Source organism: Pezoporus flaviventris, unplaced genomic scaffold (assembly GCF_033815535.1).
Source record: "Pezoporus flaviventris isolate CSIRO_AGI_PZ_B2104156 unplaced genomic scaffold, CSIRO_AGI_Pfla_v1 ptg000047l, whole genome shotgun sequence".
Classification (NCBI taxonomy): Eukaryota; Metazoa; Chordata; class Aves; order Psittaciformes; family Psittacidae; genus Pezoporus; species Pezoporus flaviventris.
In genome coordinates, this window is record NW_026892595.1 from 17,136,694 (window position 1) to 17,154,377 (window position 17,684).

The 17,684-nt window shown below is 39.2% G+C and overlaps 1 long non-coding RNA gene across 1 annotated transcript; it reads left to right on the forward strand.

Moving 5' to 3' along the window:
• Nucleotides 1-13,264: 13,264 nt before the first annotated feature.
• Nucleotides 13,265-15,726, forward strand: LOC133276828 (uncharacterized). Its single transcript, XR_009746024.1, has 3 exons — nt 13,265-13,638; nt 13,798-14,175; nt 14,504-15,726. It is a non-coding gene; the product is annotated as an uncharacterized LOC133276828 (long non-coding RNA).
• The last annotated feature ends 1,958 nt before the right edge of the window (nt 15,727-17,684 follow it).

Consider the following 17,684-nt stretch of genomic DNA (forward strand, 5'->3'; position numbering starts at 1 on the left):
GGCATCATTTTTGGTATTCTGACTTCCAGTAAGCTAAATAAAACATCTGGAGCAATCGTTCTGGAGGTAGTGGATTTCAGCGATGAATAACTGAATTGCTAGAAGGGTGAAATCATAGCCACACTGAAGAAGTCCCCTGGATGTAGAAGTCCCCTCATATACATATACCGACCTCAAATACAGACATACTCATATACAGACATCATTCCAGTCTGGGGCATATACCAATAACTCACTCCAATAAAAAAATTGAGCTTCCTGTCTTGAATGAAGAATCAAATGAGAGATCATTTTTTTGTAAATAGAAGCTATGAAGTGTATACATAATGCTACCCCAAAGTTTTAATGACAAAAAAAAATATAATCTAATTAGAATCAAGGAGAATAGATCTTCTCACAAAGTCAGAAATATTATACTTCACAAAATTAATACGTATTTCTGTCAGACACTGAAGGAGAGTAATATTTCACTTATTCAGCTGAATCTGCCCTTTTCCTAGTTCTTTCCTCTTTCTTCTAACCAAGTAATTTATTTCAGATATGACAGCTTTCTATATTATAATCTTGAACACTCCGCAAAAATTTGTTGGCAGATAATAAATTTTAAGTCAAGTTTTACTCAGTTTTTTTCTCTGATAAACGTTTGTATCTCTGGATAAGAGAAATTCCGAAGGTATGACATTTGTGAAGAAAAAATAGGGGAAAATAGGTACTAAGAATCATTCTTCGTGGCTATTTACAGTAGCTGTATGTCTGCTGTTTAGGTTACCATAGAGGTAATCTTCATTTTTGAGAACAGATGTCTGTAAGTTTCAGTAACAGAGAAGAAAAGGTACTGGAGAACCTTTTAGAGGTAGTGCTTTTGTTTTCTGTCAGATGACTGATTCTAAATGGATGATACCATTATAGAAACATCCTCCTGTAGATCAAAAATGTTGTAGAAATGCCAGATAGGAATAGGAGTTTATTTTTGTCTTTAAAGGAAAAAATGTTTTTTCATGTAGTTCAAATGAGAAAACATTAAAATATGTTCTAGCTTTGGGAGTCTGGAATTTTTCTCTGTATGCATGCTTTATGAATGTATAAAATAGCCTGAGCTTTTCCTTGGAGCATTATGGTCCATGTTTATGATTACTGAGCTAATTTACTTTCTAATCAATGTGCTAATCACTTCCAAGGTGGGGTCTGTTAGCAAGTCATTATGAGCTAACAGCAAGTAAATTAAATAGATATAAAGAGCCACAGGGTTCTTCATTTACTTAGAATAGTAGCTCTGCAGGATAAAGGTGCAGGCTCGAGGAAGCACTGACAAGAAGCAATTTTGTGTAATGCTAGGAGTACAAAGTTTGCCGTGTTGCCAAACTTCTGTTTGGCTTCCTCAACAGCTCTGAACAGCTGTGCATCATAGGTAGCTACGTTGTGATTACCTAGTGACTGTGCTATGACTGCATTTCTTTTGCAACAGGAATATGTGTTAAGCTAAGTGGTTAGTCTCCAGACCATTTCCTAGTGTCTGGGACTGATGCATTTGGTTGTAGGTGGGGGTTTTCAGGGATGAGGGGAAATCCATACACAGCCTTTTTTTTTTTTTTTCCTTCTTTTTTTTTCCTTCTTTTTTTTTTTCCTTCTTTTCTTCCCTTTCTCTCACCCCAGCCCCTGGGAGTACTGCTTCATTCTGTCCTAGCAGAACATAGTATAGGACAATGAGTTCTTGACAAAATTCGTAACTTGCAGTTTGGGCTTGATTCAGCTGAATACTAGCTGTTGTCAGGCTTGGCTCTAGAGATCGTTGCAAACAAAAAGCATACAAAATCTGGACCCTTATTTTTAGTGCTCATGAAGTTCTGTTACAGCTTGAACCAAAGGGTTGGTTTATGGCTTTGTATGATATGGCTTAATGATTAGTATCTACAGTGTATGTCCAAGCAGTGCATTGGAGGAATATTATTGGCAGTGCCTAATATGTGTTCTATGGATACAGTAAGCTAAGGCATATAATGTTCAAATTATTTGTTCAGGCCCATTTAAAATACCACAGGGAAAAACAGAATGAAATCCAGAAACACTAGGTCCTATCTTTTATCAAATAAGCTAATTTATCTCTGATCAGGGAAGAAAGAGGACCCTCAAGACAGACCCTTTTTTTTCCTGGATTGCTTGAGCATCATGTGTGCTGTCTTTTTAATTAAACTGGTAGATATTAATTGTGTGTGCCTTCATATCTTAAGCTTTCAGTAAAAACAGTAATGGTGAATACTGAATGTAGGGTGAGGAGTTCAACTGAAAGCTTGCTAATAAGGCTTAATGCAGGGTATTCTGTTACCCGGCTTTTCCAAAGACTTCCTCTGTTTTGGTTGTGGGCCTTTTTTATCAATTATCTGAGAATCCCCCTTTAATATCCTTGAGTAGGTATTATTAAAAAATAAAGCAGCTTAGACATATACACCCATGAAATCTGAAGTGCACAGAGGCATATTTGACTGCAGGCATTCTTTCAGTAAGCAACAAGTTACCCTTGAAGGGATCTAGTTTCATTTGTTCTGACTAACAATAGCTGTGAATCCACGGTGGTTTGGAGCCCAATTAGGTGATTGTTAATTGCTTCATGTGTTAAGGAAAGTTAGTGATGCATAAGAAGCTTCTGTTTCTGATCTCAAAATGTATGAGTAATCTTCAAGATCAGCAGGGGGACCGTGGCTGATTCAGCTCTAAGCCCATTAGCAGAGCAAGAAGCTGATAAATTACTCTGGAAAGAACTCGAAGGGAAAGTGATTTCCTCTATCATTACTCAAGACAGAGCAATAAATGGGGTCTTTGATTCGGTAAACTGCAGGTTTATTACTGACCTCTACTGTCTTCTTCAACACCTACTGTGTGCTTACACTGGTAGGCAACCATGGGCTATAAAAGGCTTAGGGAGCAATTGTAATGTGTTGGCTAATGTGGCAAGGCAAAAGGAGCCAAATCAAAGGTAACTTGAGTCTAGGGGAAGTCGAGTGGTTGTGGTAGAAGCTCGTTTTGACTAGGAGCCTGGGTGGAGAAGGGAATGGATTAGGGAAGTAGACCCGCTGCTCTTGGCATAATATAGTTCTTAAACTGTCTTTGAATCATAGAATCACAGAATGGTTTGGGTTGGAAAGGACCTTAAAGAACATCTAGTTCCAGCCCCACTGCCAGGGTTGGACACCTTCTGCTAAATGAGGTTGCTGAAAACGCCATCTAGCCTGGGCTTGAGTACAGCCTAGTGTAGGGTAAGTGTTCCCACAGTGACATTGAAGGAAGCAGAACAGAGGTTGTCATTAAGAGGGACATTTTTTTCCTCCCTTTTCTCATTTAGGGGGCAGAGATCCATAAGGCTTTCCAGAACTAAGAGGCAGGAAAAAAAAATGAGTTGGGATCGAACAACTGTTACCTTATGCAATGCTTGACCTTTCTGCCTTGTTTCTAAGTAAATTGTAATTATAGTCTGACTTATAAACAAAGAACTGTTTGAAACAGCAAAGAGCTGAATTTGAGGGTTTGGAAATGTCAAAAATGATATGTTTGATGGCCTCAAAACCTTTTCTTCAATGTTTTTGTTATTTTACTGGAATAAAGTATTTTCTGCAAAATAAAAATACTTTAAATTAGGAATAAATTAAGATTTTTTTTTTTCAGGTTTCAGAGCATGTTCCACATGTGAGGGATGATGTGCCTTTTTTTGCTATAGAGATTATAGCAAAACACAGAGATGATATTTTTAAATCAAGAGGAAATATACTGATGCTAGCATTCAAATCACGCTACTTGAAATCAGCATGCATTTGAATCAGCTGACTTGTGTATTTTGCTGAAAATTAACTGTGTTTTAACATCCTCACTATAATTTTTTGTAGGTACAAAGCTGGTTTATGTACAGCATTGGACAATATGGCCTGACAGTGGCCTCGCAGAGATGGTAACTGGATTGTTTTTATTTGACTGAAAAATGTATGTACTAACCTACTGTGCTCATTCAAAGGAAGGAGGTTTTTTCCATCTCTATAGTCAGTCTTTATTAATACTTATCTCAAGTGTAAATGCAGAAGATTCTGCTGTTTCCTCTGTTGTAATTTCTTCTCAGCAAGCATGAACTGAAATTATAATTTCAGACTTCCTACTGCAAAGGGCACTGATTTTCATAATATTTAGTGTTCTGGCAAAAATTGAAAAGTCTTCCCATGAAGATTTTACAATTAAGAGAGCTATATCTGTAATTTACAATTCGGTCCAGCCAGTATCAGATAGATAATAACATATTTAGATATCAATTTCAATGCTATATTAATGCAGATATAAACTGCTCGGTATAAAGAAATGTTTTCCTCAGCCTGTCATTGCTTCCTTAATGATAACACATTCCTTCAAGTTGGCTGTGCAATGAACCTGGCAGGCAAATGCCTCTAAGACGTCTTCCTTTTGATTTTAGCTATTGTCTTTTAGCAAATGTGCTTAAATGTGTCTCACACTGAGAACTCATGCTGGCCCAGAAATGATTGCTCAGCAACAGACAGGAGGGCTTCTTTCAGAGGCAGTACCAGCTCAAAAGAATGGGGAAGTAACAGTTTGCTGCTAGGAGGCATGCTTTTCAGGCTTGGAAGGTAGTGTGGACAGATCAAAAACAAGCTACAAAACCAAATTCAAGACTTCTCACAGGCTCATGTGAGAGCAGAGCTTCATCGGTTTGTACTTACCTAGCCTTTATATATTACCCCGAGTGGAGATAACCCTCTACCTGGGCAAATAACGTTTTGCTTGGTTACCCATACAGGTTGTGATGTAATGTGTTTTTTCCTACCCTTCTATTCCAAAGCATGGATTGCTGTAAGTCATCATCTGGGTTTTCTAGCTTTCTGAAGGTGCTTTGTTCAAAACCCTACATGAAGGAAATACTTTTCATTGTGCTTACTATTCTGTAATACATGTAATCCTCTGCCAAAAGCATTGGATTGATTGAGCTCTCAGCAGCTGTTTCATCTGAGCTGCACTTTCCCAGAGATAACTCTCAGGTTGATGCTGGCAGCTGTGAGGTAAAAAAAGAGAGACACTCAAGCAATGGAGTAGTTCAAATGTCAAAATGTATTTTTGAAAGTCAATTAAAACTGATTATTTGCAGAGTTCCTGATCACACTGTGGCCAGCAGTGTAAAAAAACTACCGATGTGCAATTTGAGTGTCTCTGGGAAGCAGTCCTTTGTGGCTGTCTGTTTTAATGAGCTTTGAAAACAATTGACCAAGTCTTTATTTCAGATGCCAGAAAGTCGTCAGCTTTACTGCCAATTGAGGAAAACCCAATAACATCAAGTTAAAGCACCCTTGAGCTTCTCTGCTGGCTGACAAACCTGTTGGTGTCTATTTAGAGTACAAACACCTGGGCTGGTTTTGTGGCTTGGTTTGTTGATTTCTTTTAATGCAAAGTAGCATAACTAGAAGAGGAAGGTGCTCAGCATTTTGGCAAGCTAGACCCCGTGAAAGTGTACAGGATCATTAATTTTGAGTCACCAAACACCATTTTATAGTGAAATTACTTTTTTTTTTTTTTGTAAACATTAACTATATGTAAATGTGTTTTATTGTGGCTGACAAGTATGGGGACTTGAAGAGGTCTTGGTAGTCACAAAACTTGATTAATCCTTTAAAAAAGGTTTAAAAAACCTCCAAGTCTAGTAAATCAATCAAAAGAGGAAAAGGTGATGAGCAATAGGGAACATCAGTGCAGTCATGCAGCAAAAGAAATAGCTCATAAAGAGGATTTATACTGCAGACCTATGTGTACAAAAGCAGTGCTCGGTTTGTTCACCAAATTCTGTAACTGTATGTGTTCACTGCCCATGAAAGTCATTAAGGTGTCTCTTTCTAATTCCACAGTTGGTTTGTGTGGATTTTAGCAAGGTAAGCGAGGCTAAGAGAGGCCATTTAAAAAGAGCAGTCTTTTTCTGTAGCTGCTATGGACATAAATACACACCAATTCACATACTCATGAAACCAAGAGCAGAATGAGCTGTGGGCCTTATAGAAATGCAGTGGGTTCTCTTGTGGGTGGGAGCTTTGTCCTCATCAGGAACTAGAAGGATATCCAGTGTCACTCTGCTAGTGGCTAAGTCCCACCTTGCTTTACTGGTTCAACCCTTTATTTTGAACAGCTGCTTTCTTCTTAGCTGCACTGTGAAACAACGAAAGAGGTGAGATGGCAACTTTAAAGACTAACTGAAGTGGTTTGTTTATGCTGAAGCACTATCGAATTTGTAAACTCCACAGAATACATTAAATAGCTGTAGTCCAAGATCCGATAAAGTGTTTCAGTCACATCCTAGAGAAGTTGTTTCTGACTGGTAAGTTAATGATAAAGTCTTGCTCATTCAGCTCTTCAGTTATGCACTGCAGGTGTCAGGATAGTGGATTTTTGTGACCTTGTTTGATGCTTTCTGACATATACCAACTAAGGCATGTTAGAAATTATAAGCCAAAAAAAAGAAAATTCAGTGTCTTAAGGGAAATCATCATTCAAAAGAAAATTGGTATTTTAATCTTCCACTTCTTATGAAATAATGAATGTTTATTTAAAGAATCCTTATGGATATTTAAGCAAATAAATAACTGAAATGTTCCACAAATAAAAGCAGAAATTACAGTATTTCAGCTGCATGTAAGCAAATTATTTCCATGCATGTGATGACTGCCTAAACAAATAGGCACTTCACCATGCAAGTGATAATTATATATGGTAATATCTTGTTCTTATCTACCAAATCACGGATCTTGCATGCATAAGTGCTTTTTTTGTGTAGGAACATATTTGTGTAACCTCTGCCTAGGGCCTTTTTCTGTGTCTCTCAGCTGATGGGAGAGGGTTAATTCAGATCATTGGGTGCTAAGTGCCCCCTGCAGCTTTTGCCCATTTGATTCAAGTTGCCTTGAAGGATTCTTGAAGGATTACATTTTCAGCAGCATTTTATAAACTAGATAATGAAGTTCCCATTTTTAATGTTTTCTGTAGCAGTTTTTTGAAGAGGTTAATTTCCAGTTTTGTTAGGAACTACAGAAAACAGAAAAGGAAGAATCAGAGGTGAACGTCCTACAAAGCGCTGAGTCCAGGCACTCTGTAAGGACCTACTGTTTTCACTAAGAACAGCATTGCTCTCCAAGGTCTGCATCTACATTGTATTAGTGCTTTATTAAATACCCTTCTCCAGCCTACCTATGTTTCTGGGCAGTGAGAACTTCAGTATATCTTTTGCTTGAACAGATCTTGCTCTGTCATTACCTGTGGACTGCCTAGTTGCTTTGGACAATACTGGTTCATGCAGTGTATCTCTTGCACACAATAAAATGCAAGCTGTTAGTCATGAAACAGATCAGAAGTTGATCTATACTGCAGTTTTCTCAGGTGGAAAAAAAAAACAACCCAAACCAACAAACCATTTAAAGAAAACTGCTAATTCTAATGCGTTTCAACACATGTAGGTTCAAACGTCAAAGTTGAGTTACAAGCCTTCAAATATGTAATAACACATACAGAACAGGGGAAAAGTGCTGAGTGTGCAGGTGGGGTGGTGATTGCTCTTCAATAAAGGAGCATCTAATGATAAGCAGTACTAATTTCCACCATTTTAAACCTCCTCATTCATAATGGGCTAAATCCATAACTCTCCTTCAAAGACTGGAATTAACTGAGTTCTTACGTAGTTGTCCTATAATGAGTAATGGACTCTTCCATCCTTAGGGGAAAGTCTGCTTTAGTTTGAAAACTGCATTTCACTTTGAACCGTTACAAATTAATAAAGGGTCTAACCTTAGACCTTTTATTAAGTTCAGGACAGGATCTCCAAGGCAAGTAGATCCTGTCCTGAGGCTCTTCAGTAGTCTACCTTGGGTTTTTACCTTTGTAGAACTCTCTCTTGTCTTAGTGATACTAGCACCTTTCTTGATGTGTTATTTTTTGTAAGTCTTCATAAAATCTGTTCTTCGTAGGCTTTCTAAGAAAGCTCTGAACCCAGTGTGCCTTCTGGTCATGTATTGGTGTTCTTAGAACACTTCCCATGGTTCAGCATAACTTCTAGCAAGACAGCATTAGAAAACACCTATCCAAGATCTTCTATTCAGAATTTATACTGGAGTATTAATGTTTCCACATCCATCCTGAGTCGCAATGTTTCTGTACAAGTTGAACTGAAGGAAATGAGTCTGCATAAAAGGGATTCTTCTGTCTTGCAGAGAAAACTGCTTTAATTTGAACATTGGCTGCAGCTTGTTGCCAGTCCATTAAGCTGTGTTGCAATGCAATGAAGTGTAAAATAGGACCTTAGCTGTATGAAATTGCTCTGCCCTCTTCCTCCCACTGCATTGTCCTAAAAAACTGAATGTGGAGGGAAACTAATTAGTACAAAGGAATGTTGGACACTGGCTTCTGTGGTCTGTCAGAGTGTTTAGAGATGGGCTTCTCCAAGCAGGGGACAGCTGCTCCCACTCCAGGAACTGCTTCTTTCCAGCAGATATTTGCAGGGAGAGGGAGGCCCATACACCTGGTTCTGTTGCAATGTTTTGTCTTCCCAGGTGCTTCATAGTGTAGCCGGCAGAGTGAACTGCCTTAGAATAAAGAATGCTTTGCAATGTCTGTAATTTTAGCTATCTGGAGAAACTTCATGGTGGTGTGCATATTGTACGTGTTTAACTGAAGCAGTTATATCTGTATGTTCTCAGGAATGTTTTTAGGAGTATTTATCTGAAAGAACAGCTACATCAAGTGATTAATTATGTAATGCCTACAGATATAATTGCCAGCTACAATCTAATTAGGCATCTCTTCATGTTTCAAAATGAGTTGAGTAATCATTAAATTACATTTTTTTTCCCCTTTATAGAAAATGCTGCCTAGCCTCTAACAGGCTTGACTGAAAAACTACTTGCTAAAACAGCCAAAATCTTGGGATTCATAGGCATGTAGGCTGATCCAGATTTCATTCTGTATCTGAATGGTCTTGGTGACTTGAATCAGCCTAGGTAAATGACCAGTTTCTAGGAGGTACATGGAAAGGTTGTTTTGGGGTCCTGAGGCTGAAGAATATTTGATGTCATTTTGCACATGGGAGCAGAATTACACTCTGGAGTAAGTGAAAGTTTTCTTTGCGTGTGAGATACCATTTCTGACAGCTTACTATAAATCTCAGAGAAATGAATGCTTATGTTCCTGCAGAGGTCTCATACTATTCATCTTAGAAAGCAGGAGTTTGTCATTTTGAACTGTATAGCTTCTGCTTTACTCAGCCAGATTCTGTGCAACTCTAGGCAATACAAAAATGTTTGCCTTCCTATGATGCCAAGATATACAAGTGACAAACTGGGAAGAAGAAATAACATGGATTTAGTGGAGAAAAATATCTGAGTTGAACTTGTCCATATTTTAGATGCTGCCCTTGATTTGTTACTGTGGCTTATTTTAAAAATGTTTCCTAAGTGATGTTTTCATTTGCCAGTGAAATTTATTCAGCCTTAAATGAAGTTAACAGCACAAAATGTTCTAAGGATAATTTTTAACCTTAATGTTACTATTTCATTGCTGCCAGATAAAAGCCATCATGCAGTGGAAAACACTTGCTTATAACAATCCAAGACCAAATCCTCAGTCATGAGAGCGGGCCTCAAATCAGTGCACAACTGGGATGTGAGCATCACCGCCATACGCTGAGATGTACAGAGATGGAAGAGCAAGTCGGGAGGCTGTTCCTGGCTTCTCAGCAGCCCACTTTGCAGGCAGTATGATCTCGGCGTACCAGAAACCACAGGGCTGCTCTCTGAATTTTCTGCTTGTCAATGTATGAGTGCGTGAGACAAAGTAGTTAATGGGAGACTAGAGTCCCTCTTTCTCTCAAACACTGAGCTTTAATGCACCACACCAATACTATTTAAATACTGGAGACTGGCACTTCATTTTTTGCAGCCTTGTAGTATTAATTGTTTCTGTCCTTGGTTTCATTTTCTTGACTCCTTACCTCTAAGCAGCAGAAGAAAAGGTTGATGGTGCTTACCACATAGGGGGAAAAAAGAGGTTTGTGTGGGCAGGGAAAGCCTTGGAATGAGCTACTGTTGCCACTGTTTCAATAGAAAACAAAAACCATTTTGTGATGTCACATCAGCACATTTAAAAAAAATCAGTTTAGTACTTTAAGAAATATTTACAAATACTGCATTAAAATATGGTTTTTGTAGCACTAGTAAAATATATATTCAATATTAGTCTTACTTAATTTCCTTGGGTGACCACTGAGTTGAACCATCCCAAGCAAACTTCCCCACCTCTGTGTAACTTCCTTCTACCTTGCAACAGTCCTTGTTTCATTTTGTTAAAGAAAGAATTAGCTGGAGAATAGGAGGAGCAGACTGAAATCTGTCTTCCAGTTTTTTGGCCAGGGATACATCTGCTACTGATATAATTTGAACACAGTTGAATTTAGGAATTTGCTCACATTGCAGTTTAGTTTTGTTCAATATCGAAACTTGCACTGTGATAAAATGTACAATAAGTAACTGTGTTGGTTTCCTGATTATTTCTTTTTAAACTTTTTCCTCCGGTACTTGGTTTGGTGTGAGTACTCTGTTTCACTTGACATAGGATTCTACTACTGATAACTTGCTTGCAAGCAAAACCTCCCACTTAGACATTTGCAAAGTATGACTAGTGACATCAGCTTTTATTTAAAGTCTAACTGAGAAGAGCAATTACTTCACAGTTAAAACTGAAGGTAGCTCTAATTTTTTCTTCCTGTTAATAGCATGACAGACTGTTAGTCTAGCCTTTATATAGTAAAATTTTGACTTTTTCACTAGCTGGCTGATGATGTTTTCATGTTCAAGTCATCTGTTTGATCTCACAGCCTCATTAATCTAGGCAAATGACATCACAAAAATCCTTCTGTGGCTAAATTTGAAATACCAGCTGCTACGGTAGCAATTTATTTGTTATTAAACAGCAAATTTGTTATCAAATGCCAACATGCTGCGGTGACGCCTTGTTAGATGTGAATGCAATATTGTACAGAGCAAGTACCAACTCTTTGCTCACTTTTTCCTCGTCTGAGGCCCAGCTGGGAATATAACTTTTGCTGCTGTTTTCCCAGCAAGGCCCACACAGCTGCTTGCTCAATCCCCCTGCTAGGATGGGGAAGAGAATTGGAAAGGTAAAAATGAGAAAACTCATGGGGTGAGATAAAGACAGTTGAATAGGTAAAGCAAAAGCTGCGCACACAAGCAAAGCAAAACAAATGATTCATCCACCACTTCCCATTGCAGGCAGGTGTTCAGGCATCCCCAGGAAAGCAGGGCTCCATCGCGTGTAGTTGTGACTCAGGGAGACCAATGCCATCACTCCAAATGTCTCCCCTTCCTTCTTCCCCCAGCTTTTATTACTGAGCATGATATCTCATGATATGGAATATTCCTTGGGTCAGTGGGGGTCAGCTGTCCTGCCTGTGTCCCCTCCCAACTCCTTGTGAATCCCTAGCCTACTTGGTGGTGGAGTGGGATGAGAAGCAGAAAAGGCCTTGACCCCGTGTAAGCACTGCTCGGCAATAACGAAAACATCTCTGTGTTATCAATGCTGTTATCAACACTGTTTTCAGCACAAGTCCAAAACATAACTCTATGCCAGCTACTATGGAGAAAATTAACTCTATCCCAGCCAAAACCAGCACAACTGCTCCTCTCACAAACACCAGCACTGAAACAAAACACAAGTAAATCAGCTGCAATTTGAAGTCAAGATCAATAATGTGGACTGAGTTCTGTGCACAGCTGACCAGCAGTGTATGCCTGTCCCAGCTGAAAGTGGCTAAATAGAGAATTTCATCTCACTGGGGATGAGGAAAATCCCAGCTTTGTCATTCTCAAGGCTGTAGGCTGACATGCCGTTAAGTCCGGAGAGGAAGTAGCCCATGCTAATACATGGTGCAAGATCACCCAGCTCTTCTCTTACTGGTAAAATGGCTATGTGTGTATACTTTCTGCATGTGTTCAGGCTCCCATTGGATCTTGGCCTATTTTGTCATATTTTGCGTTGTGGCAGTATTGAAAATACGGGTGTTGTGTATGAAGTTATCTAAGATAAAATGGTTTAGCAGGTACCGTGGCCTCTCAAGTGGTAGGTTGGTTTGGATGTAATGTGGTGAGATGGTGAGTTTGCCTTGAATCTTCTTGCATTTAGTACTGGTGCTATAGTCTCTTCCGCACAATGCAGTCTCCTCTTTCAGGTTTAAAATGCAATAATCAGATTATGAGTATTGTTTCCAACTTTAATTGGTTTAATTTAATTAGTTTATCATTAGCTCTGGATCAGGACCTTGCTGCAGTATTTTCTTTGCTGTACTTTGTTTAATTATATTTAATGCAATCTTTTTGTTTCCCCAGAGGCTAAATAAGCCTGCAGCCAAAGACTCAAAATCAATAGAGGGCTATTCTTAGACTCTATGTTTTCAGATAGGTCTGGAAGAACCAGGCTTAAAACAATCATTGCATCTGCTGTTTAATTTTCTATCTCTCCATAGTGCTGCATGACCCCCTAAGCTGGCAGCAGGACACCAACCCAATTTAATATGAAGAAATGGTTCTTTCTCTCTGTACAGCTAATAACCTAGTCTGATACCTGGTTTTGCTGATTTACCTTAGAATCATAGAATCATTAGGGTTGGAAAGGACCTTAAGATCATCTAGTTCCAACCCCCCTGCTGTGGGCAGGGACACCTTATGCTAAATCATATCACCCAAGGCTTCATCCAACCTGGCCTTGAACACTGCCAGGGATGGAGCATTCACAACCTCCCTGGGCAACCCATTCCAGTGCCTCACCACCCTAACAAGAAAGAATTTCCTCCTTATATCCAATCTAAACTTCCCCTGTTTAAGTTTTAACCCGTTACCCCTTGTCCTGTCACTACAGTCCCTAATGAAGAGTCCCTCTCCAGCATCCCTATAGGCTCCCTTCAGATACTGGAAGGCTGCTATGAGGTCTCCACGCAGCCTTCTCTTCTCCAGGCCGAACAGCCCCAACTTTCTCAGCCTATCTTCATACGGGAGGTGCTCCAGTCCCCTGGTCATCCTCGTGGCCCTCCTCTGGACTTGTTCCAACAGTTCCATGTCCTTTTTATGTTGAGGACACCAGAACTGCACACAGTACTCCAGGTGAGGTCTCACAAGAGCAGAGTAGAGGGGCAGGATCACCTCCTTCAACCTGCTGGTCACGCTCCTTTTGATGCAGCATTTCTTCTTGCCTGATCTTTCTACATTCAAATTATTATTTTAATTGAAGCGTTATTTGAAACATCTGCAGGAGACATCCATGGTACTGAGCACCTCTGCAGAGCATGTGGGTGTGCAGTTGTCTCATTTCCACATTTATGTGCTGTGATTCTTAGTTTCCTAAAAATAATTACTTGAACTGTCTATTTTATCAGTTTTCTTTCCATTCTCCAACACAAGTGGAATTCTGCCATAGCCAATGAGTTCCTCTGTTTTCTACCATTGCTGAGACTTTGTTTCCCATACAAGAAAAGGAAGTTTTCATGCCCTGTGGGCTATCCTGCTGTTTCCTAGGATACTTTCAAAGAAGTCCTGAGATGCCTTTTACAGCAAAGTATTTCTGATTGCCTGGTATTTCTGATTCAGGTAGGGTGAAAAGGGCAGAGAGCAACTGGTTTGAGCTGAAGGGAAGGGAAAACAGTGCGAGGAGCAATACTGACAGAATCTGATGCTGTAAAAATTTTCTCTCGTCTTTCCGTATCTATTCTTTTAGAGCAGCAGCAGCTCCTACTTGCCTATTTCTACTGCCTCCACACATGCATCCTCCAACAAAAGAGTCCTGAATGACAAAGTATGTTTTCAGGTTTCACTGTTGAACATTTTGTAGGAGAAGGGGATTGCTGTGAAAGAAGCTCCTCAGGATCAAAGCAATTATCAAGAGTGAACAAGTTAGCATTTCCTCAAAATCATGGAGCCTCTACAAGTGTGAGAGGTGTGAAGACTAACTGGGGATGTGACTGAAAGTGAAGAAACAAACAGATCCTCTGATCATGCTGGCCCTGATGCTCAGAAGGAGGGCTGAATTCCCTTTGTTTTGGGACAACCTGGCTTCCTAATAGGTCTCATGTGTCACTATTCTCTATTTTCAAAGGTGGGTTGGGTTCAGCAATAAAAGCAGACGAGATCAGGTAATAGTCTGGTTAAAACATCTCTAGTACAAAAGAATTACATGTTCTTCTGGATGTTTCTGTAGTGGTACCAGGACCTTTTGTCCAAGGTTCAATTAGTATAACTCTGTCACAGCACATTTCACCCAGAAATACCAAAGGGTTTAATAAAATTAGCTCGGTGGTCTTGCTGGGATGTGTGCTAGGGATTTATTGCAATTAAAGCTGGTTAAAAATGTTCCAATTTAATTATTTTCTATTGGATTATGTATACTTTGCAGCATTAAAATGTTTCCTCTTATTTCACCCCAGGAGCCCAGGGAGCCTTGATGAAGAAGGCTGCCACATGGTGTAGAGCCAACCCTGAGCATTCAAGACATAACCCTTCTCCAAAGCAGAAAGTCTTAAATGGCAGCCCAAGAGGACTTGAACAAGACTGCCAAGGCTGCAAGTGTTCTTGGCTGCATGGAGGGAAACCTTAAGCAGAGTCTCCAGGAAAGAGAGGTCACTGACATTTTGAAAGGCTGAAATATATCTTTTGGAAGTCTCATTCTGTGATGACAGATTGCAATAGCCTTTTAGATGAAGAACAACTCTTATTTTTTATCTCTTCTGAAACTTCAGACTTGTTTATTCCAGGCTCTCCTCCTCTCCTCATACACAGAGAAGTAGAGGTGTTGCCAATGTCTTTAACTTTTCCAAAATCTCCTGGGAAACGGGATATAGCCAGCAATAAAGACTAGCAGATGTTACCATTGCTTTCTGTTATGATAAGAGTACAACCCTTGACATTCTCATTTTTAAAAGGCTGCACCCTTTCTGTGATGTGCTTAGAAAGCTTCTTTTAATAAATGGATAAGATTAGTCAGTATTGATTGTTGAACTGAATTGTCTTTAATAGCAAACCACTTACTCTTTTCTACTGGGCTTTACTGTATGAATAGGGACTTTTAATTTGCTAATAAGTGACTAAAAATGCAGTTTTTGTAGAACTCCAGAGTCTGAGTGTATGGGATCATACTGTGCTCCTTCTCCAAAGAGATGCTATTTAATCCTTGCTTTCTTCAGCTTAAATAGAGTCACTTATGACCTTGCATCAGCTCTCAGTATGTTGTTCTACTCTGCTGTAACTAATAGCATTAGTGGTAATTATGACCCATAAACCCACACGTTTCTACTAGAAGCAAAGAAAATTTATGCATTTGAAAGCCACTGTGCTTGAACGTATTTTAATTATGGCCTACATTAATATTTTTCAGCATCAGCATCTCACTAATATGTCAGTTTAAATATACTAATCGTCATACTTTTAAGACCTACAGCAAGTCAGAGTTATAGATTACCGTTTTCAGGTGTCTGGGAGCAGCTCCAATAATTATAAAGAACCAGAGCAGCAAGTCCTATTTATAGACATCAATTCAAAATAAATGCAGAATAAAAAAGAATTATGACTTTGGGAACTGCTGCTTTTAAAACTAGCTATGGAAGCATAACCTACTGCTGAAATGATAAGGTATATTCATGAATATATTGCATGCTTTATGGCTCAGCTAAAGTCAGTACTTGGAAGTCATTTTGTTAAAAAATGTTACTTTGGGAAAGAAGAGTTTCCTGAATAATCTTTAAAACAAGCAACATATTTTCTTTAATTCCTTTATAACTTAGGAACCAAAATGTTTGTGACTGAATCCTCTTTTTCACTGTCTTTTCTTTAAAGATTTTTATGCCATCATAAGAAACCTGTTATTATCTTGTATCTTAGAAAAGATTTGCAAAAATAAAAGACTTTACAAGTGTGTGAAGAATGATACAGCAGTATAGAGGCAATAGTCAAAGTCATCCCATTGCAGTGATCATGTTTAAATATATGCTGAATTTTAAGCAGTTGAATTAATTGGATCACGATGAAAAGTGGTGCATGGATTGAGTTTGGAATGAGCAAAAGAATTTCTACCCCATCATACTGTTTGTACTATTGTCCAATTCTCCAGAAACCAGACGTGGAAAAGGAAACACTGGCAGGACTTTCTGCTTTGAGCATTACATGGCACAAAATGTTAGAGGTCCTCCACCAGCAGGGATATGGAATACACATTTGTTTCAGGTTTCCACAAGGCTCTGGAAGCTGCTCAAGAAGTTGCAGTGGAAGCAGAGCATTATAAATAAAAATCATAAGGGCAAAGCATGCTTAGTAGTAGAAATAATTTAAAGGGTGGTGGGGTATTTAATGAATGGGTTTTCTTATTAAAATATACATTGCAGTATTGACTGCAGCAGTGCGACAGGAATATATTAGCGTTAGACCGATGCTTTAAAGGTGAAGTGAACTTAAAATATCACTGGCTGTTAAAGAGCAAGATACATAAAAGGAAGGAGTAATAAATAGCCAGAATGTCATTCTCGGTCATCTTAAATGGAAGCTTATGCAAAGAAACACTTATACAATGTAGCAAGGTAAATTGCAGTTTATTCACTGGTAAGCATTTATGAGTGAATTTTTTTGAATAATACTTTATTCAGCTTAGATATTTGGAAGTCATCACTATATCAGCCTGTAGGGTCTTTGATACTTTTGGGTTTTTATTTGTACAATGTGAAGAACTGCAAAGTCATGGGTTTGTTCTTACAACTGAAAGATCCTCCTTGTCTGTTTTGCTTTTAACATTTCTAATAGCTGTTAAAGCATTCACCTTGAGTCTCTGAGATCAGAATATCCACCCTGTTTTGTCTTTGGTTGATTTTTATTATGAAAGGTAACTAGAGTAGTTTGGATACATCCCAGGAAGTTAGTTTACAGGTTTATGAGAACTCAGGTAGATATAAGGATCTCCTCCAAGTAAATAATGTAACTGTGCACAGCTGTAGAGAAGAGGAAGGCACACAGGCTTGAATCAAGGAGTATTGTCTTAAGCATAAGATCAGCCATCAAGATCCTTGAGCTCTGCAACTAGCAATGGCTTTTGTCTTGCTTAACTTCAGAGACAGCACTTGCCATCTAAGCTAGTCATGCTAAACTCAGTTTATAGCCAAGTAAGACAATTAGGCACAACTGGGCTGTGTTTCAACTGAACTCTTTTGGCACCTACTGTGAGATGAGTGAAGCTGAGCTTTCCATTTAGTGAGGAGGTTGCACTCTGTACTCCGTTCCCTGATGTCTGTTGGCTCTTTGGCTCAGATGCACATACTCCCACGAATCACTGCCTCATTCGTGCTGCCAAGTACAGTTAGGCCTGTCCTTATGTTGAAGTTAAAGCTCTAATTAATGAGTCATTGAAACAGCTGACCTTCCTGTCTCAGGCTGGTGCCTTCCAGCCTATATCGTGCCTGAAAAACCTGATGTCTTAAGGACAGGATATCAGCAGGGAACCTGCCCTGCGGCAAGAGGGATGGTGAGGGAGAGGGACAGTCTGGATCCCCCTGATGCTTGCCACGACGAGCTATACGCAAACAACACTGCCAGCTTTCCAAGACGTCTGTGCAGGTCGTAGTCTGA